General features: G+C 36.8%; 1 protein-coding gene and 1 pseudogene across 4 annotated transcripts in view; one reads left to right on the top strand and one right to left on the bottom strand.

Moving 5' to 3' along the window:
* The window catches only part of PIBF1 (progesterone immunomodulatory binding factor 1), a 238,431-nt gene that overhangs the window by 73,871 nt on the left and 139,025 nt on the right, over positions 1-25,535 (top strand). The window lies entirely within an intron of this gene.
* On the bottom strand, positions 1,364-21,313 carry LOC136308320 (probable inactive 1-aminocyclopropane-1-carboxylate synthase-like protein 2 pseudogene; annotated as a pseudogene).

Raw genomic sequence — 25,535 nt, 5'->3', positions numbered from 1 at the left:
CAAGCCATGGCTACAGGAAGGGAAAAGAGAGAGAGAGAGAGGAGGGGAAGGAGAGGGGTGGAGAAACAGATGATCTCTTCTCCTGTGTGCCCTGACCAGGAATCAAACCCGGGACTTCCACACAGTGGGCTGACACTACCACTGAGCCAGCTGGCCAGGGCCTTATCTATTTTTTGTAGCTATAATATCGAAAAAAGGGACAATCCCTCTTCTTTAAGGCTATAATGTTGCTAGATGACTTAAAAAAAAAACAAGATTATAAAATGTCTCCACAATTTAATTTTTCCTTTATTAATCTATAAATTCAATAGAATTCATTTCAAAAATTTCAAAAGACTTTTTACTAAAACTTGAAAACTGACTCTAAAATTCTTTTTTAGAATTGCTGTGGCTATTCTTGTACCTACTGCACTTTCACTCTTCCATATGAGTGTTTATAGTTATATTTTTTACATTATACCTATCATCCATCCCCAGTTCATTTTGGAGAATGACGTGCATAGAGAACTATATTTTCATGAAAATGTCAGGTTTTCTAAGTTAAACTACACATTTAATCAGATCCATATGAAAATACCAGCATGATTTTTTTTTTAAGTCTACACTCTGACTTCCTCTTGTGTTGGGTGATGTTGGAATAGCACAGGCCATTTGAAATCCTGGTAAAGGAGAGTGGATTAGGGATGCACTTGGATTAAGTGGTTGTTTATAGTCATTCTGTTTTATCGTTAAAGTATTGCTAACCATTTCTGAGTAGCAGTGGCTTTCAGGAATACTTTTATTATCCCCTGTGCCAGACCCCCATGTGTGGTGAGAGATAAGAATGTGTTTCAGCTGCCCATTATTGGAACCAGCTTCGTTGGCTGGCTGGCTGAATTTTTCTTTCCTTCCTTCCTCCCTCCCTCCCTTCCTTCTTTCCTTCTTTCTTTTTTCCCTTTCTCCCTTTCTTTCTTTTTTTCTTTCTGCCTTTCCACCTTCCTGCCTTTCTGTCTTCTTTCCATCCTTCCCTTATTGCTTTCTTTTTGTTGTTGTTGATAACATGGAATTTATTAGATGTAGAATACAGAACAAAACCCGTCCAGAGGTCCCTTTATTTTTATAAGCTTTCCCACCCAAAACCTCTTAAAATCATTTCACTCCACAGAAAGGCTAGGAGAGACTAAAAAGATGTAAAGCTTCCAAAGGTGACAGATGCTCAGCCTGAGGGTGATGACTGGATCAGATGGGCCAGTTTCTGGAGGAGGCTGTTGTTTGCTCTGTTACAACAGCAGGTCAGTACTACAGCCTTCTGGATCTGAGGTGATTTCAGGGATTCCCTGAGCATGTGATTGGCTAGAGCTGCTGTTGGGAGGTGGATCGCTTACTATGCATCCTTCAGTTGCTTCGCTGTCAAATCCTGCTTCTGCTCCACTAGTGCCCGAGAGAACTGATGCATGGTGACTTTTAGGCGAAGGGGCTTATCCAAAAAGATAAGGCTGAGCCAGCCAGGCTCCTCTCACATATAGGGTTTGCCAGAGGACAATAATCAGCTGGTTGTCCAGGAAGCAATGAAGGAGCCTCAAATGTATATGAGTTCAGGTACTCTTTCAGGTTGATCTAGACAGAGACCAGAGCCACAGTTAATTAAAGGGATCTTCGGTGCCTTCAACTTTTTGGTGAGGTACCTGTGAGCTGCCTGCAGCCAGGAGCAATCTGTGGACAGGTACACCCTGTCAATCCATTCTCTCTCCTGGAGCAGCTGACACAGCTTGTGCTGAGTGAGGCCAGAGGTGCTGCAAAGATGTCAGAAGCACTCATGGCAGAGGCCCCCTTCTTGCTGTGAGTGTACAGAGTGCCAAAATGGAAACCGGAGATGTCTAAATCCTTACTGGTGCCCCAGATCACATGGGCCCTGTTGACCCAAGTTTGCCTGACCCCATCACAGGGTCAAAACAATGTGGAGTGTGATGGTTCATCACATTCAGACAGCATATAAATCTCCTCTATAATCACATGTTGGTTGTACCTCCTGGTAAATCCCAGGTATTTCTTCAGTGAGTCCCAGGAGAATAGTTCTCTCAGAGGGTTGGATTATGAGAGTTGATGAGCACAGGCCTTTGACCTTTTTCCATTTTCTCCAATTTGTCTACAGTCAGCTGGAGTGGACAGGTGTTCATCTCAGTGCTCTCATTCTCCAGGTGGACATAATCAGCTTTCACATAGAGGTGGGAACTATAAGTGAAGCCAACATAGAAGGAGGTGGGAGCTAGAAAGGCCTCACCTGTATCACACAGAACTGTGGTCAGTGCAGAGAAGACAGAATAACAGCCACGTAGAACAGCCACGTTTTCTGCATGAAGCTGGCAGGTGCTTTGCAGTAGGAGATCAGGAGCCGGGCCACTTCTTCCTGCAGGAATACTTGTGCCCTCCAGTCAGAGTATTGCAGATGGGCATCATCAATGTAATTCATGCCACTCCAACTCAACCTTTCGGTCATCAGATCAATGTGGAGCTGGTTCTATCACGGTTAATAAGGCCCAAAGTGTTCTTGTTCTAATGGAATTTGTCTCCTCGGTAGGTCATGTAGACCTGGAATCTGGAGTGGTAGGGGGGAGCTGTCAGTCCTATAGTTTGATAGGTCACGATTGGCAAATGCAACTTCCAAATCACTTAATTGATTACTTAGCTGGTCAGGCTGCCTGGACAATGGGTCTTGCTGTCCATTGAGTCCAGGGAAAGACAAGGCAGTTGGAACTCCAGGCTATGTATGGCTCCACACTGTAAGAGGTCGACTACCTGGCACATTAGGTGGACAAGGATGGCTTCCTGCTCCCTGGGGCCTGACTGTGCCCCTGCTTTTCCAGCACCAGGTCCTGCTCCAGGTGCCTGGGCTAGAGCTGCATGGTGGAGCCCTCTGTGGTCAGCTGCCAGCGCAGGACCAGCTCCATCAGCTGGGTGTGGGGGCTGTTCCTGGGGCCCTGGCCCTGCATCTGACCACAGGGCTCAGGGAGGGAGTTGACTGCTGGGTCTTTGTCTGGGTCTTTGTTTTGGCTTCAGCAGACTTGAATCTTTAGGGGAAAATTGAGAATGTTCTGAAAATGACCTCTATATTAATATGTAGTTCAAACAGGGTCACACTAGGTGGGTCTAAAGCTTCTCTGAGTGCCTGCAGTGTTTTTCTGGTAATAAAACCAGGACCACCAAAGTCAGGCCCGCATCGCCCTGTGAGAGGCACTGTGTTTCGTGAAGCTTCTGTCTGGATTAGGTTTGGCCTTATTTATCTTTTATATTGAAAGAGATCCCCCTGGTGTTCCTCAGACCTCTGGACACAAATTTTTTACTAATCTGGTGGATTCCTGAAGCTTCGTAGGGTCGCCCCACCCCAGCTTTATTAAGGTATAATTGACAAAACTCTAAGATACTGAAAGTGGACAGCCTCATGATTTGACATATATATACATTGTGAACATTTCCTCCCCCAAAAAGTTCATTAATATACCCATCACCTCACATGTTTATCTCTTCTTATGTGTGAGAACATGTTTTACTCTCAGAAAATTTCAGTCAATACAGGGTTATCAGCTATAGTCACCATGTTATACATTAGATCCTAAGACTTCATTCACATTACCACAAGATTTTTTTTAATCAGACATCAAATCTGTGGCTCTTATTGAAAAATTAAGTAAGTTTCTGAATAAAAACAAATTGTATCAGATCACTGAGGTAATCAAGCTAGGTAAAAAAGAACTGTTAGATTTATAACTCATGCTTAAATTAGGATAAATTGCAAATAGATCAGATATTTATATGAAAATCACTGGCCCTAGATGGTTGGCTCAGTGGATAGAGCATTGGCCCTGCATGCGGATGTCCCAGGTACAATTCACAGTCAGGGCACACAGGAGATGCGACCCTCTGCTTCTCTTCCCCTTCCTCTACCCCCCTTCCTCTCTCTTCCCCTCTCCCAGCCAGGGGTTCGATTGGTTTGAGTGTCAACCCAGACGAGGATTGCCAGGTAGATCCTGGTTGGGGCACATGCAGGAGTCTGTCTCTGTCTCTCTCTCTCTCTCTCTCTCTCTCTCTCACATAAAAAGAAAAATTATTAAAGTACTAGAGAAACCATAGGATAATATTTTCATAATACTGAGTTGTAGCACACTTTTGGAATTTAAAATTTGTAAATCAGGATTGATAAACTTGGCTACTGACAAATTAAAAACATTGGTGTGGAATTACTACCATAAAGAAGGTCAAAAGAGCCTGACCTGTGGTGGCACAGTGGATAAAGTGTCGACTTGGAAACACTGAGGTCGCCGGTTCAAAACCCTGGGCTTGCCTGGTCAAGGCACATATGGGAGTTGATGCTTCCTGCTCCTCCTTTCTGTCTGTCTATCTCTCTCTCTTTCTCCTCTCTAAAATGAGTAAATAAAAATATTAAAAAAGAAAAAGAAGGTCAAAAGACAAATGCAATCTGCAAAAAAAAATATTTGCAACTCCTATCATAGGAAGATCTCCCTGCAAGTGAATAATAAGAGAAAATTAGATTGGGTTTAAACCTGTAGTGATTTTCCAGCAAAAACTTAAAGGTTAATAATATACTATATTTCCATGGTTATAGAAAAATAGGCAGTCTCATACATTGGTAGTGAAATCTTAAATTGGTACAACCTCCTTGAAGAGTAATTTAATAATAACCAGTCAAAAGAACAAATGTGCATTGCTCTTGACCCAGAAATTTTAATTCTAGTATATTCTTACCAGATGCAAAATGAGATATATAGCAACTTATTCTTTATAGCATAGATTACCATTACAAAAGATTGAAATTATCCCACATATTCATTATAACTATGTTATAACATATTTAGCTATTTAGGCAGTAGATAAATATGTTATAGTATGTGGATACAGCTATGGAAGATAAAACTTGTAGCTTTCCAAAAGGGAAAAAGTAGCTCTATAGCCTGACAAGGAAAAATCTTTAAGCTATCTTGTTGGGTGACAAAAGGCAAGGTATGGAGCCTTATATATATGTAACAGGATAACCGTATATGTGCACTAATTTTTTTAGCCAGGATATATAGCACATGTCTATAGCTGTATATATATATATATATATATATATATATATATATATATATAAAATGCTGTCATTTCTATATAAATTAAGAACAAAGCAATATAATACATACATGTTTTCTGTTTGTATGTATTTGGTTATGTATATATAAATACTTACTGCTTGTGGAACAGAAATTGGGTGGCTGACAGACAGATGTGGGATATAGACTTTTTATAATACATTCTATTGTCCTATTTAAATATTGAAATGTGTGATACTTCCAGCCTGTCTTTCAGGATTGTTTTCAGGCCTAGCTATAGTAAAATATTGTAAGTGCATATCTTAGATTATACTCAATAAGCAGCCATGCTTGCAGTGGTTTTTAAGATTGCTGTTGGAGAAAGCAAGTATGACCAAAAGTTCGGATGGGGTCTCTAAGAATAAATGAAAGCAGATAATATTTCCATCTTTAATAGGGATATTACACTAGTAAAACAAATGAAGTTAGTGTACAAGTGATTTGCCAGGACTTTCCACAATATCTTTCTAAACAAGGCGGAGAATATATGGGCATAATTCAAGGCTAGGTAAATGGATTAGTAACTGCTTACAGGCTTTACCTAGATATTTTTAGAAAATCACTAATAATCAAGAGGTAGGTTTGTAATGGCTCTGTGGTGTTATGTTACTACATTTGGTACTGAATTTGCACAGTGAAGTCAGTGATTTAGGTAAAAATGAAAACACCTTATATGAAAAATTTGATAAAAGACAAAAAAAATACCAAAAAAATTGAATTGCAGAATGCGGATCTTTTCAGGCAGAATTAATGAGCTGAATGAAATTTAATGAGTAATCTGTTATTAGTATAATTGATGTTGAACTGAATGTGAAAACAAATCCTTAGAATTAAATGTGAAAACTTGGAAGGATTCAATATGGAGATCTTATCCTACAGTAAGAGAAGTTCTATCTAGAATGTGGTTGGTAATTACCTCATCTATAGAATTATGCTGGTATCTGAGCACCCAGCCATTAAAGCCAAGGTCTTAAAGAGAAAATGACCTAAACTGTGGAAAGATTAAAAAAAATCCTAACTATGTTATAACTGTCAACAAATATTCAAAGAACTCCTATATGAACGTAGAGCTGGCTTTCTCATTTGGTAAGACTTACAGTAGTAGAATTGGGATCACTGGGTAAACATTGCAAGAAAAAATAAATGCAGACTTTCTAGTGGGGCTTTCCTTATTTTTTATATTTTATTTTAAAAGTTACATTCAAAGGAGTGACATTGATCAACAAGAGTACATAGGTTTCAGGTAAACATCTCGATAGCATTTCAACTGTTGATTATGTTATGTGCCCATCACCCAAAATCAAATCATTTTCATCACAGTATATTTGTCCCTCTTTAATGCCTTGTCATCTAGCATTGACCATCAGTGGAAGCATTTAGGCAGTAGCTAGACACACATTCAGTAGGAATGTGCTTATAATGATTGAAGCATCAAGTGGGTAGCTTGATGAGTTTGAAGTCCCTTTTAATCCTGAAATTACAAATGACAACAGCTCAAAAGTGTTAATACACTAGTTAAGTTACCATGCAAAAGGAATGGTGAACCCAAGCTATTTTTAAGTGTAATTATTTTTAAATTTTTGCAGTTCACTTTTCCTGTGTTTTCTCAAAGTAAAAACTTAGTGCTTAGGACTATTTGAAAAAGACCCTCTTTTTTTTCATATCCAGTGGAATTCTTTTATGTGTAAATATCCTAGAAATATTTGAACTAATATATTTTGGGAATGTCATATATACTTTTGTATATAAGGAAACCCAAAGGGAAAATATTTTTATTTTTCAGAGGTTGAGTCTTTAGTACTCATAGATGTGATTCAGCTTCCTTGGTATCAAGGTGGAATAAACAAATGTTTAAATCTTTATATGGATTATCATCTTTCTGAATCATGCTTTGAATAAATGAAGCCTCAGACATGCCCATACACAATTTTCTAATCATGTATAATTAGTCTCAACTTCTTCATTTGTGTTAAAAGTATTTTTTATCACATGCCTCATTTAATGATTAACCAATGTTACTATAAAGAAAAATGTAAGGAAGTAGTAGGTCACTTGTAAATATACGGCTCACAAAAAAATAGGGAATATTTCAAAATGAATATGAAGCGATAAATATGCCCTAATTTTTGTGAGCAGTGTATGAATGAAAAAGGCTTTTTACTCAAGGACTTCAATTTTCTACAAAACAATGGACTTTTCTCAGGCATAAAAAAGGTTTCAATTCAAGTTCAATAATTTATCTAATAAGTAACAAACCCAGCTTTTATAAAATGAACAGTTATTACCTTATGTTCTGTTTCTTTGAATCTCTGCACACACTTGAGGATTCTGTTGAAAGGGAAATTTTTAAACTTGATCAGTGTGCATAATAGAATGAGTTGAATACACTGTTATATCTGTGGGAGCCTACATGAGAGGCAAGTAAGCTTTTGCAATCTAGAATTAATTTTAATAGTACTTTCCAATTGTGATTAACTTTTTAAAATATATATTTCATGTTTTGAAGTGTATTTGGAATAGTTTTCAGTCTGTTAGTATTTTTTAATTATAATTACTTGATGTTATATTTCAGTCCATACAACCTTTCTGATTATAGGAGGATTTTATCCTCATTTTTACATGTAAAAGACAAAAGTGAGAGGTGGGTCGCGTAAGTAATTTCTGTGTCATACTGGACTAGTTAAAAGCTTGATATGGAAGCTAAGTGTCTTAAATTTTCACTCAGTGCTTTTTCCCTAGGATTGGGATAGTTTTGACATGCTTTTGTTTGCCTTTTTTGTAGTCTTACTGTTTCATAGTCTTATGTTCTTTGTTAATCTGTCTTTTAATCTGCTACTGTCTCTTGAGCTTTCTTCAGGCAATCAATGTTATTATCATTTGCAAAATAAACTTAATGGAATAAAAGATATTAAGATTTGAAATAAAAGCTATAGTATTATACTTAAACTTTATTTTACTTTGTTATAATTTTACTCATAATATTCTTAGATTTCATGGTTATATAACATAATTCATATCACAATTTTTATCCGAATGCATAAATTCCTACTTTTCAATATTTATATTAAGTTACTCTTTTGTCATACTTTCTTGTGAAAGAATGTACATTAAATTTATACTTTTCATTCGTTTGTTTATTTATTTATTTTAGAGAGAAACAGGTAGACAGGGACAGGCAGACAGGAAGGGGGAGAGATGAGAAGCATCAACTTATATTTGCTGCACCTTAGTTGTTCATTGATTGCTTTCTCCTATGTGCCTTGATTGGCGGGCTCCAGCTGAATCAGTGACCATGGGGTCATGTCTATGACTCCACACTCAATCATGAGACCCCGCACTCAAGCTGCTGATCCTGCACTCAAGCTGGATGAGCCCACCCCTAGCTGGCTACCTTGGGGTTTTGAACCAGCATTACTGACTGATTCTCTATCCATTGTGCCATCGCCTTGTCAGGCTAAATTTATTCTTTTTAGATGAAATAATTTTTAGTATCTTAATATTTTGTTTGATAATTTGCAAAATATTCTCATTAATGGCCTGCCTACTCTGATTTTTCCGTTTATAACATTTTATTTTCTTTGATACTTGATTACTCTTATTCCTTGCAATGTTCTATTTTCCCGTAGGTTCACTTTGCTTATATTGAAATAGCACATGTTCTTCTAAAACTTTCTCTTCGGTTTTAAACTGCTGCTCCATCTGACGTAAATTTATTCATTTGTATTGGATTCTCTCTCAAGCTCTAGTCATTACTCACTAAATTAACCATAAGTGACCCCATTCCTTCCCCAGTAATAAACGTTTCGGAATGAGTAGTAATGTAGTGTACATAGAAGCATTAAGAAATCTATTGCTGTGGTGAAAAATATGTTCCTTTTCAGTCTAGTCATAAGGCTCTGAAAGAAACCGATATAAGACATTTCCATTTTCAGATCACAGCATAAGAGATTTTGTTTTATGTCACTTCTCAGCTATCTTCCTTTTTCTTTATTAGGTATTGGTCTGATCTGAAATTCCTTGTTTCTCTAGGAACAATGGCCAGGGAGTCCTTAACTATTCATGGATAATTTTTTGCTTATAATTGGGCTTAAATGATACTAGTTCTAAAATGATATACCTATTCTCCATCTCAAAAGAACAGAAATAGACTCACATTATCAGCATATTTTATGCATATTTTGTTGTGTAAATGGAGCAGTTGGTGTGGAGAAATGTTTGCGTACATACTGACATAACCTCTTTACTCCTCAGTCCTGAATAACTCTGACTGGCCATCACTATCAAGGGATCAATTCACTTCTTAAGTTCTTATTTCAAATAATTTCATATCACAAAACTACAGAATGGTACGAAGAATTTCTGAATATCTTTTACCTATATTCATCCCCTTTTTAACATTTTCTTTCCCTTGTTTTCCTTATTGTCTCCCCTCCCTCCCTTCCTCACTCACACACGTACACACATTATTTTTTTTTAAATAGTTTAGTACATTGACTACATCATATACTTTTACCTCTTCACAATTTATTTCCCACAAATAAAAATATTCTCTTATGTAACCCAGTGCACTTTCAAATATGGGACAATATCGGTAGCAGTACTTGTACCTATTTTGTCATTTGTTCCAATAATGTATTTTTATAACCGTCTGTCTCTGTCACAGGATCCATTCCAGAATCATGCATTACTTTTAATTCTCATGGCTCTTCAGTCTCCTTCAGTCTGGAACAATTCTCCAATTTTTTTCTATTTTGTTTTCCTGACATTTGGTCGTGTGTGTGTGTGTGTGTGTGTGTGTGTGTGTGTGTGTGTGTTCCTCTTGACCCTGGACCTCATCTTCTACTCAGTTTCCCCTGTTTCTTAGGAAATGACTGACAGTGGTCTTAAACTCAAACCATACATCTTCCTATGTCTTATAAACTAAGATTTCTAGCTACCTGATTGATATTTTTATGTGATTGTTTTTCTGGAATTTTAAACTCAGTATTTCTAAAACAAACTTATTTGCCACCACAGTTACCCTTCCCAAAACAAAATGTTGCTTCAACTGACTTCACTTCTATAATTACACTACCATTTTAAGCTATTTCTGTTTGAATCTTCAAAATAATAATCCTTTCCCCTTGCTCCTAAGCATAACTTCTTATCAGACTGTATACAGTTTACCCCAGTAGTATCTCTGAAATCCTCTTCACTCCTGCTGCCATCATTCCGGATCAGCTTCCCATTACTTCTGACTGGTCTCATGTAATTGTGCACAACACCTCTTAACTGGTTGCTACATCTTTCCCCATCGGTTAATCCTCTTGCCCAGACCTGTTCTTCCTCCTGTAGTTTTGTGTTCCGACTAACATCATTTAACCAGGCACTTGAACAAGAAAGCGAATGATTCACAATTACCTTTTCTTCTTCTCTCCTCTTTTCCATTTATTTGACCAACAAATAATTATTGATATCTCCTGTGTGTCAGTGACTGTGCTGGTGTTGATATGTTATGTATTAGTAAGTAAACTGCACAGTGCTGAGACTCAGTTGAGGGAGACAAAATAAACAAACATGTAATTATTCTAATTATATGTTTTGCTGATTGCTGTGAACTGGGTTGTGTAAGGAAGAAGAATGGCTTGGGCAGGATTAACCACAATAGTCAAGAAAGGCCTCTCTGACTCTGTGTGTGTGTGTGTGTGTGTGTGTGTGCGCACGCACATGTAAAATACAGTTAGGACAAAAATAATACTATATTCTTTGCACATCAGTAAGTGACTCAGGATGTTTTAAGATGAAAAAATAAAGAGGTTAAAATGAAATATAAAACTATTCTACAATAAATAGTTTATTAAAAGTTGTTTTAAAATAATCATTCAGGATCTTGAGAGTCCCTCTGTAATGAGTGTGTACATGATGAAGAGATGCTAGAGGGGAGAGGTGTGGGAAGAATGAAGAAGGTAATGGGGGTCAGTATATGGGGGTCAGTATATGGTGATAGAAGGAGACTAGACTTCTAGACTTAGGTGGCGGCTATATATGTTGTAGTTTAAAGTTGTACATCTGAGCCGCCTGACCTGTGGTGGTGCAGTGGATAAAATATCGACCTGGAACGCTGAGGTCACCAGTTTGAAACCCTGAACTTGCCTGGTTAAGGCACATAAGAGAGTTGATGATTTCTGCTCCTTCTATGCCTTCTCTCTTTCTCTCTCTTTTTCTTTCTCTCTTTCTTCTCTAAAAAGAAAAAAAGAGTTAATGTTGTACAACTAAAATTTATATATAACCATTGTTAGTCTATAAATTTAATAACTATATATACACATTCTTTTAAAAAGTGGATTTGCTCAAGAGCCTTTTTTTTAAGATTTTATTTATTGATTTTACAGAGAGAGGAACAATAGAAAAGATAATAGGGAAGAACATGAAGTATCAATTCATAGTTGCTTCAATTTAGTTGTTCATTGATTGCTTGTTTTATATGCATTGACCGAGCAAGCCCAGGATTTCGAACCAGTGACCTCAGTGTTCCAGGTTGGTGCTCTATTCACTGAGCCACCATAGACCAGGCTCAAGGGCCTTTCTATAACAAATTTTCAAGAGGGAAAGTGCTGTTGTCCTACCTTGGGTTATAAGCCCAAACCTACTCTGCTCAGTTGTTGTCAGAGGTGATGGTCACGTGTATTAAATATGGTTCCAGTTTAGGGATAGTTTCTTTTTTTCTTTTTCTTTTGTGAGAGAGAGATCTTCAGGGACAGACAGGAAGGGAGAGAGATGAGAAGCATCAGTGTATTGTTGCAACACTTTAGTTGTTCATTAATTGCTTTCTCATATGTACCTTGACCAGGAATCTCCAGCTGAGCCAATGAACCCCTTGCTCAAGCCAGTGACCATGAGATCATGTCTATGATCCCACACTCAACCTAGATGATTCCATGCTCAAGCTGACAACCTCAGGGTTTTGAACCTGAGTCTTCAGTGTCCCAGGTCTATGCTCTATCCACTGTGCCACCGCCTGGTCAGGCAGGATAGTTTCAAAATAAAAATTTCTTTTGGGTAGTGGGCACACAATGCAGAAAAATAATTCTAGCTAGAAAGTTGCAGAACAGATAGTTCAATGAATTGTTTGCTGCAGTTCCTAATCAACAAATAATTGATGAAGTAAGGAAACAAAGCTCAGAAAATTTAAACAAACTAGATAGAATTCATAAGTACTTTTTGATTTAATCCAGCTTAAGACCACATTAAAGTTACGATCAGGCCTGACCTGTGGTGGCGCAGTGGATCAAGCTTCGACCTGGATCACTGAGGTCGCCGGTTCAAATCCCTGGGCTTGCACGGTCAAGGCACATATGGGAGTTGATGCTTCCTGCTCCTCCCCCCTTCTCTCTCTCTCTCTCTCTCTCTCTCTCTCTCTCTCCTTTAAAATGAATAAATAAATAAAAATAAAGTCACGATCAAATATATATTTAAGTGTGTGGCTTATTAATTAGCTCAGAATGTTGGTAGTGACACCAGGATTTCAGGTTCATTCATCTTATAGACTCCTCGGTGCTTTGGGAATGGGGAAAGGATGGGTGAGTTCCATACTCTCTTTTCTCAGTCTAGCCAGCTGCCTCACAAATGTGTAACTTTGGGTTACAAGTGGAGAGAGTAGATGGAGTCAGCACTAAAATGTAGTTTTACTAGAAAAAACACTCAAGTAGATGCCTTTCTGGTGACTGATCAGTAACATCATGTTTCTAAGTGAAGGAAAGCATACAATATGTTTACGCACTTTTTAAGATGCTTTCTTAGAAATCTCGAGTCGTCGGCCATTAATCATGTGAATTGAACTAGTGAGAGGCGGGGGTATACAGCTTTCTTTATAGGCTGCTGCTCTGTTGCTTTGGGGGAAATTTTCATAGATTTACATTTGGTAAATATATCCACGTCCAAAAAAAGACGTATAAAAAATTGGGATGCCAGCTAACTAAATCAACTCATAAAAACTTAAGTTAAAAGTAAGATATTTTCCACAATTATTTTAAAATATGATGTTTACTTGAAGGAAAGTCCAGAGAATTACCACAGATGAAGTGTGAGTGTATTTCTCCCACTTGTAAATGAGCTCTTATTTCCTACAGTCTATATTCTGGTCCACAATGAGTCATTTTCAACATGTTTCAATTTAACTCCTAATACATTTTTAAACTTGGCAGGCATATTTAGATGAACATTACTTCCAGTTTTAGAGACTGCTTCTAAATTATACTTCAGTATTACAGTCATCGTGAAAAGTTCTTTCAGTAAAAAGGAAACAGGATTGATTGGAAGTGTATGTTTTAGGGCAGCAAAAAAAAAAAATGGTTACCACCGAATAAAAATCAGTTAATGCTTTTTAAAATTTTGTTACTAAATAACACCTCTTAACATTATCTTTTAAAAAGCTGTAGTTAAGAGCTCTTATTTACCAATACAAGATACTTAAAAGTAGAAAAGATTTAGCCCAGATAATAATGTTAATATTTATTGATTTCTTACTATGCCTAATAATATTTGTGTTTTGCATATAAACTTTTGTAATGCCCACATAATAGTAGTTTATTTTCTAAAATCATTCAAGCGTTGTTTCTATTATAAAACATGGAGCCTGGTATATTTCTGTATATATAACTAGAGCTACATGGGTGTTTTTAAAAACTACTGACTTTATGGAGAATTTTACATATTGCCAATTCTTGAATCTTTTGGAAGATTTCAGTTGACCAGCCTGTCCATTGCTAGTATTTTAGTTTATCTTATTTTTATTATTATGATATTTATACTGTGCTTTATGCTTTTTAACACTTTAAAAGTTCCCAAAAGTTTAGTTGGGAGGAACTTAGACTTCATTGAAAGCATTCTACTCATTTTGCAAATGAGGAAGCAAATCTAAAGAGGTAATATGACTTTTTTTCAGTTATACTGTTACGAGGAACAGAGCTAGGAATAGATATCTGTTCTTTTTTCCCTTCCCAGGTGTTCATTGTGTCACCAATTACATCACACTATTAATAAACAGTATATGAAGCACAATACTTGTGTTACATTAAACAAGATTAGCAGGTACATTTTTGTTCTCGAATATAGATATTAAAAACAACAAAATTCAGAAAAGTATTAATTATCTGTGGTTGCCATAATAAATTGTCACAACCTTTGATGACTGAAATTAATAGAAATTTATTGTCTCACAGTTCTGGAGGCCAGAAGTTTGAAACCAAGGTGTCTATGGGGCAAAACGCCCTTTAACAGCTCTAGAATCAGTATGTTTTTAGCTTCTTTCATATTCTCAGGGCTCCAGGTATTCCTTGGCTTCTTTGTCTTGTGGCCACATCACTTCATTCTCTTCCTCTGTTTTCACACCAGTCTCTGCCTCTGTCTTCACACTGCCTTCCCCTCTGCATGCCTCTTACAATGATACATGGGATTGTATTTAGGACCCACCCAGATAATTCAGGACAGGTTCTTCCCCTAAAGATACTTAATTTAAGTACATCTGCAAAGACCTTTTTTCCAAATTAGGTAATATTCACAGGTTCCAAGGATTAGGATGTGGACATTTATTTTAGGGAAGGGCCACCATTCAACCCTCTAAGTCAGTCTTTTTTTTTTTTTTTTAGAAAAATAATTTTAGAAGGGTGACATTGATCTATAAGTGTACATACATTTCAGACAAATATCACTCTATCATTTAAATAGTCAGTAATGTTGTATATCCATCACCTAAAAAGCCAAATAATTTTTCATCACCTTATTTTTGTCCCTCTTGACACCCTTCCCCTCCCCCTCCCCCCCCTCCCCTACATCTCCCTCCCCTTGGCAACCACTGCTCTCTTACCTGTGTCCATGAGTCTCAGCTTTGTATCCCACCTTACATATGTCTTTTAAGTCATTTGAATTAGTATTTATTTAGGTCAGCCTGACCAGGTGGTGGCGTAGTGGATAGAGCATAGGCCCGGGATGCTGAGGATCCAGGTTCAAAACTCCCAAGTCTCTGGCTTGAGCACAAACCATTCTGCTTGTCACGGGCTCACCAACTTGAGAGTGGGATCATAGACATGACCACATGGTCTCTTGCTTGAGCAAGGGGTCCCTGGCTCAGCTAGACCCGCCCACTCCCCCTCAAGGCACATATGAGAAAGCAATCAATGAACAACTACAGTGTTGCATGGACAAGTTGATGCTTCTCATTTCTCTCCCTTCCTGTTTGTCTCTGTGTGTGTGTGTGTGTGTGTGTGTGTGTCTCTCTCTCTCTCTCTCTCTCTTGCTAAATTTTTTTTAAAAAGTATTTATTTAGGTTCTTCAATAAAAGTTGCTTTTTCTTTTAATTTTTCAATCAGCATTTTATAAGGCATCATCTATTTTAGGAGAGATTAAAATTCTCTATATAAAGTTGGAATATTTTTTCAAGCTACTATTATGACATTTAACAAAATACTCTTGAAAAAAATGACACCTTAGGGATTCTATCCTCTATACTCTATGCCATATGACATATTTATTATGAACTAAAAGTTATCCTACATGACTTTTAGTCCTAAGAACATCACAATAGTGACATTAAGGGTTAAGAAACAGAGTTGGGACATGTTTATAACACAAAATTTGTCTTTGAGGTAAGCTATATTAACTTCATTTAAACCATTTAATTACACTTTTCTCTATATAGTTAAATTTTGCTTTACTGCAGTTGAGATTCATTAAATAAGATTTTGAATGTTTTAATAATAAAATGACTAATGTATTATTTTCTACTTATTCTTTTTATTAAGCAAACTTTTAGCCCTTCTTGGCTTTAATAAGTGTTTATGTATAACCTTTATATTCTATGATAGATGCCAAATATTTGTTCATTTAGTTTTTCCTTTTGTAGAGATCATTATCACTAGATGTGAAACAATTCTAGAAATCATTGTTACTAGATGTGAAGATATTCTCAATTCCTTTTAGTCGTTAAAGTGTTACTGTAAAGGAAAGAAGAAATATAAGCAATATATATAATTCTGTGCTTCATAGAATTAAATGAGATTTATTATACAATTTTAAGTTCTCAATACATATTAACTGTTATCATCATCATCCAGTTAGTTAATTTTTTAAATGAGATATATCTTTGTTCTCTTCCCAGTACCATAAAGATAAGGGATTAAGAGCAGTCTTTGACCAGATTTGGTAAAAACTACTTCATGCAGATGGTTGATCTTTACTGTTACAAAGTTGCAGATGGTTGATCTTTACTGTTACAAAGTTCTTCTCTAAGGGAGGTTCCTTTCCTCAACTTACTATTTATTTTAATTGTTAGTAATTCATATTACTGGGATTTCCCTTGCATTCTTTTGTAAGTTTTAAAAATATATACATATGGTTTTTAAATTTAAAAGGCATTGTGTTTTAATTTCATGAGTGAAAAGTGTATATTTGTAAGAAGTAGGAAATGAGTTAGTGTATCTTACAACAGCAGAACTTAAGTGACACCCACATATCTATTATTAGAATTCAGATGTTTTCTTTTAATTCACTGGGACCCCAAATATAAATTTTATTAGCTTGATTATTCATAGATACTCTGTATATAATGGTGCCTAGTGTTTCTAAAATTTTTTTAGTCCAAAATCACAGAGATGGAATATACCCAATAGAATACATTTTCCTGCCTCAGGGCAAATGTGTACCTAGATTATTCTGGTCAGATCAACCATCCATATATAAACTTGTAAAGGAACTAATGTACCTGGAAACGACAATGACATGTTAGCTTTGAAATAGTTTTTTAAAGTAGTTTACAGGAAAAGGACGGTATGGTTAATAGCCAATGTCATTTATGAGAATGGAATGTTCTGTATGTTAGTGCCACAAAACATGTCTATTCTTATTCGTCATCTCTTGCCATTAGTTAAACTCTGCATTTGATCCAGAAATAAGTCAACAGATGTTTAAACAAGAAATGTATGTTATGAAATTCAATCATTAGTATATAGTAAACATAGGAGTTTTTTTTAACCCAAAGTAAAGTGCTGATCTCTATTTTGAAAATTAAAACTATGAACTGAATGCTTCTAGAAGAAAACAGTTTATTAGCTAGTTTTCCATGCTGTGTACTTCCACTTGGTCCCCAATACAGCCAATATTGCCTCTTTTTATTATAGAAATTACCCCTTCCCCATTGCTATCAATAGCTCCCTTAAGTATTAAGCATTCCACTTAGAAGAAATTGGTAAGCTCTGATTGCCTTTCTGCAGGCTTATGCACCAGTTTTCATTCCACAAATTTTAGGCAATATTATATTTACAAATAATAAGTTAGACCAAGGCATAGTGAATGTTTATAGCTCCTTAACCCATACATCATCCATCTTTGGTGAGAGAACACTAGAGCAGTGTTGAATTAAATGACTCAACTTTCATGAACTTTCAATAAAAAGATTAGCAGTAGTAATTTTGGGGCTCATTTGGATAGAAATATATAAAAAGGATGTGGCTTTTTCTCCTTTTATGAAACTTATAAAAATCAAATGACTTAATTTTATACATACTTTTTATAAATTTTTGATCGCATATCAGATAAATATTATTTGTACCTACCCAATTGTACATGAGGTAAAATTTCATATAGCTAAACTAATTCTTTTTTACCATTTTATAATAGAACTTAGTGGAAATTAATCATCACCATGACTACCTTTTCCCTGTGAAAATGGAATCTTCATAGCCCAGTTCTGTGAACTATTTTCTGCCTCCCTTAATTCTTTAACATGTGAATGAACCTAGGGTTTTTTCCTGTCAATTCCAAATGTTAAACATTCCTTGCCTTATTTACTTATATTTTAAATGAGAGCCTACATTATGAACTCTGCACTTTACTGTGTACATCAAAAGGTGAAAGAGAAACATGTCTCTCCATGGTTTCAGAAGAGAAGGTGGAGAAAAATATGTATATTTTTCTCAGATCTCTCTTTGGTAGAATGTGAACAAATAAAGAGCTAAAATATCTAAAATTTGTCCTATGGTGAGCTAAAAATTATTCACTGAAACTTTGTGCATGATGCTGTAGAACTTTAAAATTGTAAGTCTTTATTATTGCCTGCTTGACCAGGCAGTGGCGCAGTTGATAGAGCATCAACCTGGGACGCTGAGGACCCAGGTTCAAAACCCTGAAGTCGCCGGCTTGATCATGGCACCATAGACATGAGTCATGATCGCTGGTTTGAGCCCAAAGGTTGTTGGTTTGAAGCCCAAAGTCTCTGGCTTGAGCCCAAGGTCACTGGCTTGAGCAAGGGGTCTCTGGCTCAGCTGGAGCCCCCCAGTCAAGCTACATATGAGAGAGCAATCAAGGAACAACTAAGGTGCAACTATGAGTTGATGCTTCTCATCTCCCTTTCTGTCTGTCTGTCTCTCTCTCTGAAAAAAATAAAACTATATCTGTTTCCAAAGAGCTAAAAGAATAAATGTGTATACATATTTATATTTTAAATCAAATTGTCAAATTTCTTAAGGAATCTATAGTGGTATCTAAATGGGTGATTCTTGTATTTGCCCTGATAGCAGATCAAACCTGCAACCTTAGCATAGCAGGACAACTCTAACCAACTCTAATCAACATTCTTAGTAAGGAGTGTTACATTCCACTGACAAATAAAAATAAGATTCTGTGCTTCCAAAATCTCTATATTTTAAATCATTAGAACAATTCATGGTTCATAGGTAAACATAAGAAATATGATGAGATATCTTGGCTTAGCTAGGAAACTGTGTAAGATCACTTATTTTTCCCATGACGGGCATAAAAAAAAAGGCATTAGCAACCCTAAATATTTACTCTTATTCAACAAACACATAGTGCTTACTATACCAGCACAGTTTTAAGCATTTTACTAATAATAACTTTTTTAATCCTCATAATATGATTAGTTTGTTACCATAACTAAAACCATTTTATAGATATGGGAACTGAGACACATGTAGTGAGGGGCAGATGTGGGATTTGAACCCACAACTCTGACTTTAGAATTCTTGCTTAATTTATTTATATGTAAATACTTTAAATTACATTATGTGGAAGAATACTAGAGTCTCATTACATGAACCTTCAAGGTCACTTAAGGCAGTGGTTCCCAACCTTTTTTGGGCCATGGAACGGTTTAATGTCAGAAAATATTTTCATGGACCAGCCTTTAGGGTGGGATGGATAAATGTATCACGTGACCGAGACAAGCGTCAAGAGTGAGTCTTAGACGGATGTAACAGGGAATCTGGTCATTTTTTAAAAATAAAACATTGTTCAGACTTAAATATAAATAAAAAGGAAATAATGTAAGTTATTTATTCTTTCTCTGCGGACCCGTACCAAATGGCCCACGGACCGGTACAGGTCCACAGCCTGGGGGTTGGGGACCACTAACTTAAGGCACTTTTCTTTTTTTTTCTTTTTTTTCTTTTTTTTTTTTTTCTTTTTTTTCTTTTTTCTGAAGCTGGAAACAGGGAGAGACAGTCAGACAGACTCCCGCATGCGCCCGACCAGGATCCACCCAGCACGCCCACCATGGGGCGACGCTCTGCCCACCAGGGGGCGATGCTCTGCCCATCCTGGGCGTCGCCATATTGCGACCAGAGCCACTCTAGCGCCTGAGGCAGAGGCCACAGAGCCATCCCCAGCGCCCGGGCCATCTTTGCTCCAATGGAACCTTGGCTGCGGGAGGGGAAGAGAGAGACAGAGAGGAAAGTGCGGCGGAGGGGTGGAGAAGCAAATGGGCGCTTCTCCTGTGTGCCCTGGCCGGGAATCGAACCCGGGTCCTCCGCACGCTAGGCCGACGCTCTACTGCTGAGCCAACCGGCCAGGGCTTAAGGCACTTTTCAAATCATCTAACAAAAGATTTCAAAACATATTGACAATCATTTTTTTTTTTTTACTGTTTGAATCCCTAGATGACATTGTCATTGTATTTTCAAAAATTTCTAGTCACAAGCATCCATTAAATATTAAATTTTTTTCCTTTTGTTTTTCTGATGTTTTTTGGATGTTCAAAATGTGATTAATTATATTTCTTTTTTTAATATAAATAAATTTTTATTTTAATGGGGTGACATCAATTAAATCAGGGTACATATATTCAAAGAAAACATGTCCAGGTTATCTTGTCATTCATCTCTGTTGCATACCCTAATTATATTTCTTATTAAAATAATCTTAAGATCTTTCAGAGTAGTTGTGAGGCTGTATTCCAGAAAGAATTATAAATCTGTATTAGTTTTTGCTTCCATATTTGATTCCTTTCAGCATTCAAATTTTCATTGATTACAGTCTTTGCAAGACAATGTGTTTTCCCTAAACAGTATTATACATTTCAAAAAAAAGTAATTGAGAGAATACTCAATGGGAGAGATTTTACAAGTACTGAAATAAAAAGTGACACCAGGAATACACAATATGCTGTGCAGAGATGTGTTCAGAATTGGGCGCCTGAAACCTGTATAATTATGTTAACCAGTGTCACCCCAATAAATTCAGTTTAATAAAAAGTGACACTCAGGCCTTACCTTATATTCATATTGATATTAGTATTGGTAGGGCACAGAGCCAATTTTCACACAAAACAACTTTTTCCTAGATGTCAAGGACATGTTTACACCCTCTAATGACCTGAACCTCCCTGAACCTCTGACCCAAAACACAGGTTTTCCTCCTCTGCCCTTGGGAAGCCTTTATGTGTTTTACTACCATATTCCCATGTATAAGACACACCATAATTTTGGGGTCCGAAATTCGAAAAAAAATGTATTACATAAAGTTATTGAACTCAAGTTTTATTCATCATAAAATTTATACAACTCCTCATCACTGTCAAAACTCCTATCCATTAGCTTGTTCTCATCTGTGTCTGATGACAAATCACTGTCTTCAACAATGAGCACAAAAACAAGCGCGAAAAAAGCAAGAAATGCAAATTAAAAAACTATATCACTGTATAAGACGCACTCAGTTTTTAGACCCCAAATTTTTCAGGGAAAGGTACGTCTTATACATGGGGAAATGCAGTATATGCTTTTATAGTGTCCTCACCTGTTTTCTTTGTTCACTTTCAGTCATGACCTTTGTTTCTGTCACCTTCTTCCTTTAGCTGTGCCTGTCCACTCTTACCTGCCAGTGATGTGTTGTTGCTTAAGATTGTGGATGTGTTTTTGATACATGCTCTATTTTTTATGTTTTTAAGTATTTTTTCCCTCTTAGATATGGGATATTATAGTATAAGAGCCCAGAAATTTGAGGCAGTCATGGGTACAAATTCCAACTTTTCTGCTTACTTGGTAACTTTTCTGAATTTTAGGTTTTTTTTTATCTCTAAAAAAGAGAATAATCCTAAATTCTGTGTTAGACTTTTGGAGATGATTTATGAAAAAGTATACCCACAAACACAAAGAAAGCAAATGTAAACATAATGCGCTAAAGTATTAGGCTCCTTTCGAAGCATCGACTCAAAGTAGCTTTCACTTTAGTTGTGTGTTGATTGCTTCTGAGAAAAGGAGGAGAGAGAGTGAGAAGCATTAACTCGTAGTTGCTTTCACTTTAGTCATACACTGACTACCACTCAAATGTGCTTGACCAGGGCCAAGCCAGTGTGCCCTTGCTCCAGACAGTGACTTTGGGCTTTTCTCATGCCATCCATCTTTGGGCTTAAGCTAGCAAGCTTTGTGATCATGTGGATGATCCCCAGCTCAAGCCAGGAACCCCATGCTGATGAGCGCATGCTCAGAGCCAGCGACCTCGGGGACCTTAGTGTTCCAGGCCATCATTTTTCCACTGCACCACCACTGGTCAGGCTCAGGCGCTCCTTTATTTTATATTGGTCTTTACAAATGCTGACTGTGAGTCATACCAATTCAAGTTTTCTCTTCAAAAATGCCTTTACGATTCATCTCTGACTTCTGATCACAAGTCCCTCATAACTCACTGGACAAACATTCTAAAAACATAAATGGAAAAAAAGAGAACAAAGTCAGAAGTATCTTAGATATATCTAAGTTCTGTAATGAGTTAAAATGTACACACAATTTATATATACAATTTCTTTGATTATATTAGGTACTTTATTATTTCATTTTTATTTTATATATATGTATATATTTTACATATATCTAGATAGATAGATAGATAGATAGATAGATAGATAGATAATTTTTTTTTTTTTAGTGAGAGACGGACCAGAAGGGAGAGAGATGAGAAGTATCAACTCGTAGTTGCAGGACTATTATTTGTGTGTGTATAACAGAGACAGTGAATGAGACAGAGAGGGACATATAAGGACAGACAGGAAGGGAGAGAGATGAGAAGCATTGATTCTTCATTGCAGTATCTTAGTTGTTCATTGATTGCTTTCTCATATGTGCCTTGACCGGGGGTCTCCAGCAGAGCAAGTGACCCTTGTTCAAGCCAGCAACCTTGGGCTTCAAGCCAGCAACCATGGAGTCATGTCTATGATCCCATGCTCAAGCCAGCGACTCCACACTCAAGCCAGATGAACCCGCACTCAAGCCAGCGACCTCGGGGTTTCAAACTTGGGTCCTCTGTGTCACAGCCCAACACTCTATCCACTGTGCCACTGCCTGGTCAAGCTGAAGGCTTTTTAGTTGTTCATTGATTGTATTTCATACATGCCTTAACTAGGGTGCTCTGGCTGAGGCAGTGACCCACTGCTCAAGCCAGCAACATTGGGCTCAAGCCGTGGCCTCAGGCTCAAGCCAGTGACCCTGGGCGTCAAGCCTGTGACCCCACACTCAAGCTGTTGGCATCAGGGTTTTGAACCTGGGACCTACCTCATTGTCCCAGGTCGATGCCCTGTCCACTGCATCACCATGGATCAAGTGAAACTCAATAAATATTAATTGAATAAAGAATTTAAACATTTAACACCCTACATTAAACAAGATTGTTACATTCGAGTAACTTCCATTTTAATATAGAAGACTCTTGTGAGCATATTACTGATATTAGCTTATTTAATCACCCAGAATTCAACATTCCCAAGTCTTTCCTCTAAGATTGTAACTCAGTAGATCTGATTTGGAGCTGTGGCATCTTGACTTCTCAGAAGTTCTACAAATGATTCTGATAGTCATCCCTAGTTGGGCTAGATAAAATCAAGCTTAGGAGTCATCCTCACCCTTGAAAAAGAAAAAAGTCTTACTTCACTCCAAAACCATCGATTTGAACCCAGTTCTCTGGTTTCTGGATTCCTATTCAAGAGTTTTCTGGAGTCTTGGCATTTTTTTTAACTCATTTTCAGAGAATTGATTTGTGTAAGTTAAGATTTATAGTGTTTGCCCTGTTAATAGGAAGTTGGTCTAAATAAATAACTTTAACATTTCTTTTTGCCTTCACTGTACTTTGTGTGTATATTAAATTGACTTTTTTTTCTTTGAGCTGAATATTATGGGAAAGTAGGACAAAACCATGATTAGCCTCTGTTCTCCTGCTATTCATACTTGACACTACATATTATTCATAGAACCATTTTCAAAAATACTTTTTCTTATGATTTTTTATAGTTTTAAGTTCACAGCAAAATTGAAAGGAAAACAGAGGCCTTATGACTTTCTTAGATTCCATTTTATTTATTCTAAATTTTTGCTTTAATGTAGACCAACACTGAGGTATATATTGAAAACAGCATGAAACAGTTTTGAGTGCTGTGAAGCACTGATATAATAACTACTCTTGGTTTAAAGGATGATTCAAGCTGAATTTTAAGTGTTTGTTGTCATGTTGCCACATAAAGGAAAACAGCCACTCATTCAAACGCTGTCAAAATATTTCACTCTAATTTTATCTCATGTATGCTTTGATTTATTTTAAGGCAACATTCCTTTCATTATATTTAAGTACTTTTATCTTCAGATACCTGAAGTATGTGTTCTTTTTTTTTTTTGCCTTTATTAGATGGCCAAATATTACTACATGTTATTTTATTAATGACAATACATATTTTATTTGATCATGATATGATAGATGTATTGAAGTACTCTAAATACATGCTTGAAATTCTTATAAATCCATGGTACAGTTGTTAAGCATACTCAACGTTTTTAACTCTGCAAAAAAAGATCTCTCACATTCATTTAAGAATTCTCTTGTAAGCCAAAAATGACAGATGTAGTATTACAGCTGAGAAATGAACTGGTTGAAGAGATCATCAAAATGGCAGAAACATTTGGACAAATAACCAAGTGCCTTTTGAATTCCTTTTGCTTGTCCTATAGTAACCATTGTTGCAACATTGATTTTAGTTTTATAGGTTTCTCTACCTGATTTCTTTTCAGTTTAGGAAATTTCACAATTGAAAGGAGAGGCTAGTTACTAGAACTCTGTCAATGAAAGGAAAGCAATTTCAAATTGTTCTTAAGCCTGACCAGGCGGTGGAGCAGTGGATAAAGCATCAGACTGGGACACGGAGGATGCAGGTTCAAGACCCCAAGGTCACCGGCTTGAGTGCGGGCTCCTCTGGTTTGAGCATGGCTCACCAGCATAAGCCCAAGGTTGCTGGCTTGAGCAAGGGGTCACTCAGTCTGCTGTAGCCTCCTGGTCAAGGCATATATGAGAAAGAAATCAATGAACAATTAAGGTGTCACAACAAAGAATTGATGCTTCTCATCTCTCCCTTCCTGTCTGTCTGTCCCTATCTGTCCCTTTTTCTGACTCTCTGTCTTTGTCTCTCTCTCTCTCTCTCACACACACACACACACACACACACACACAATTGTTCTTAACATGTTTTCTACCATGTTCAACATACATCTCAGTAAATTTCACTCATTGCATCCAGTGACTCTCAGAAAACAATTACATCCCACTGGGAGGGTGCATTACAATATACAAAGCTGATTGGTATGTTATTTGGATAACAGGAGATTCTGATCTACCCTCCTTTCCAATTGATATAATTTTTCTTTTTTCTTTTTTTTTTTTTTTTTTTTTACAGAGACAGAGAGTCAGAGAGAGGGATAGATAGGGACAGACAGACAGGAATGGAGAGAGATGAGAAGCATCAATCATTAGTTTTTCGTTGCAACACCTTAGTTGTTCATTGATCGCTTTCTCATATGTGCCTTGACCGCGGGCCTTCAGCAGACCAAGTAACCCCTTGCTCCAGGCAGCGACCTTGGGTCCAAGCTGGTGAGCTTTTGCTCAAACCAGATGAGCCCATGCTCAAACTGGCAACCTTGGGGTCTCGAACCTGGGTCCCCCACATCCCAGTCTGATGTTCTATCCACTGCACCACTGCCTGGTCAGGCTCCAATTGATATAATTGAAGAATATAATTATTATATTTAAATATTAATGATAAAATGATATGGAAAGTTATTTTAAAAGAATTATCTGTAGATTTTCACAAATCTACCTTTCCAAACTCAGTTG

This window comes from Saccopteryx bilineata, chromosome 6 (assembly GCF_036850765.1).
Source record: "Saccopteryx bilineata isolate mSacBil1 chromosome 6, mSacBil1_pri_phased_curated, whole genome shotgun sequence".
Classification (NCBI taxonomy): Eukaryota; Metazoa; Chordata; class Mammalia; order Chiroptera; family Emballonuridae; genus Saccopteryx; species Saccopteryx bilineata.
The sequence above is the reverse complement of the archived record's forward strand: the minus strand, read 5'-3'. Positions and strand labels throughout refer to the sequence as shown.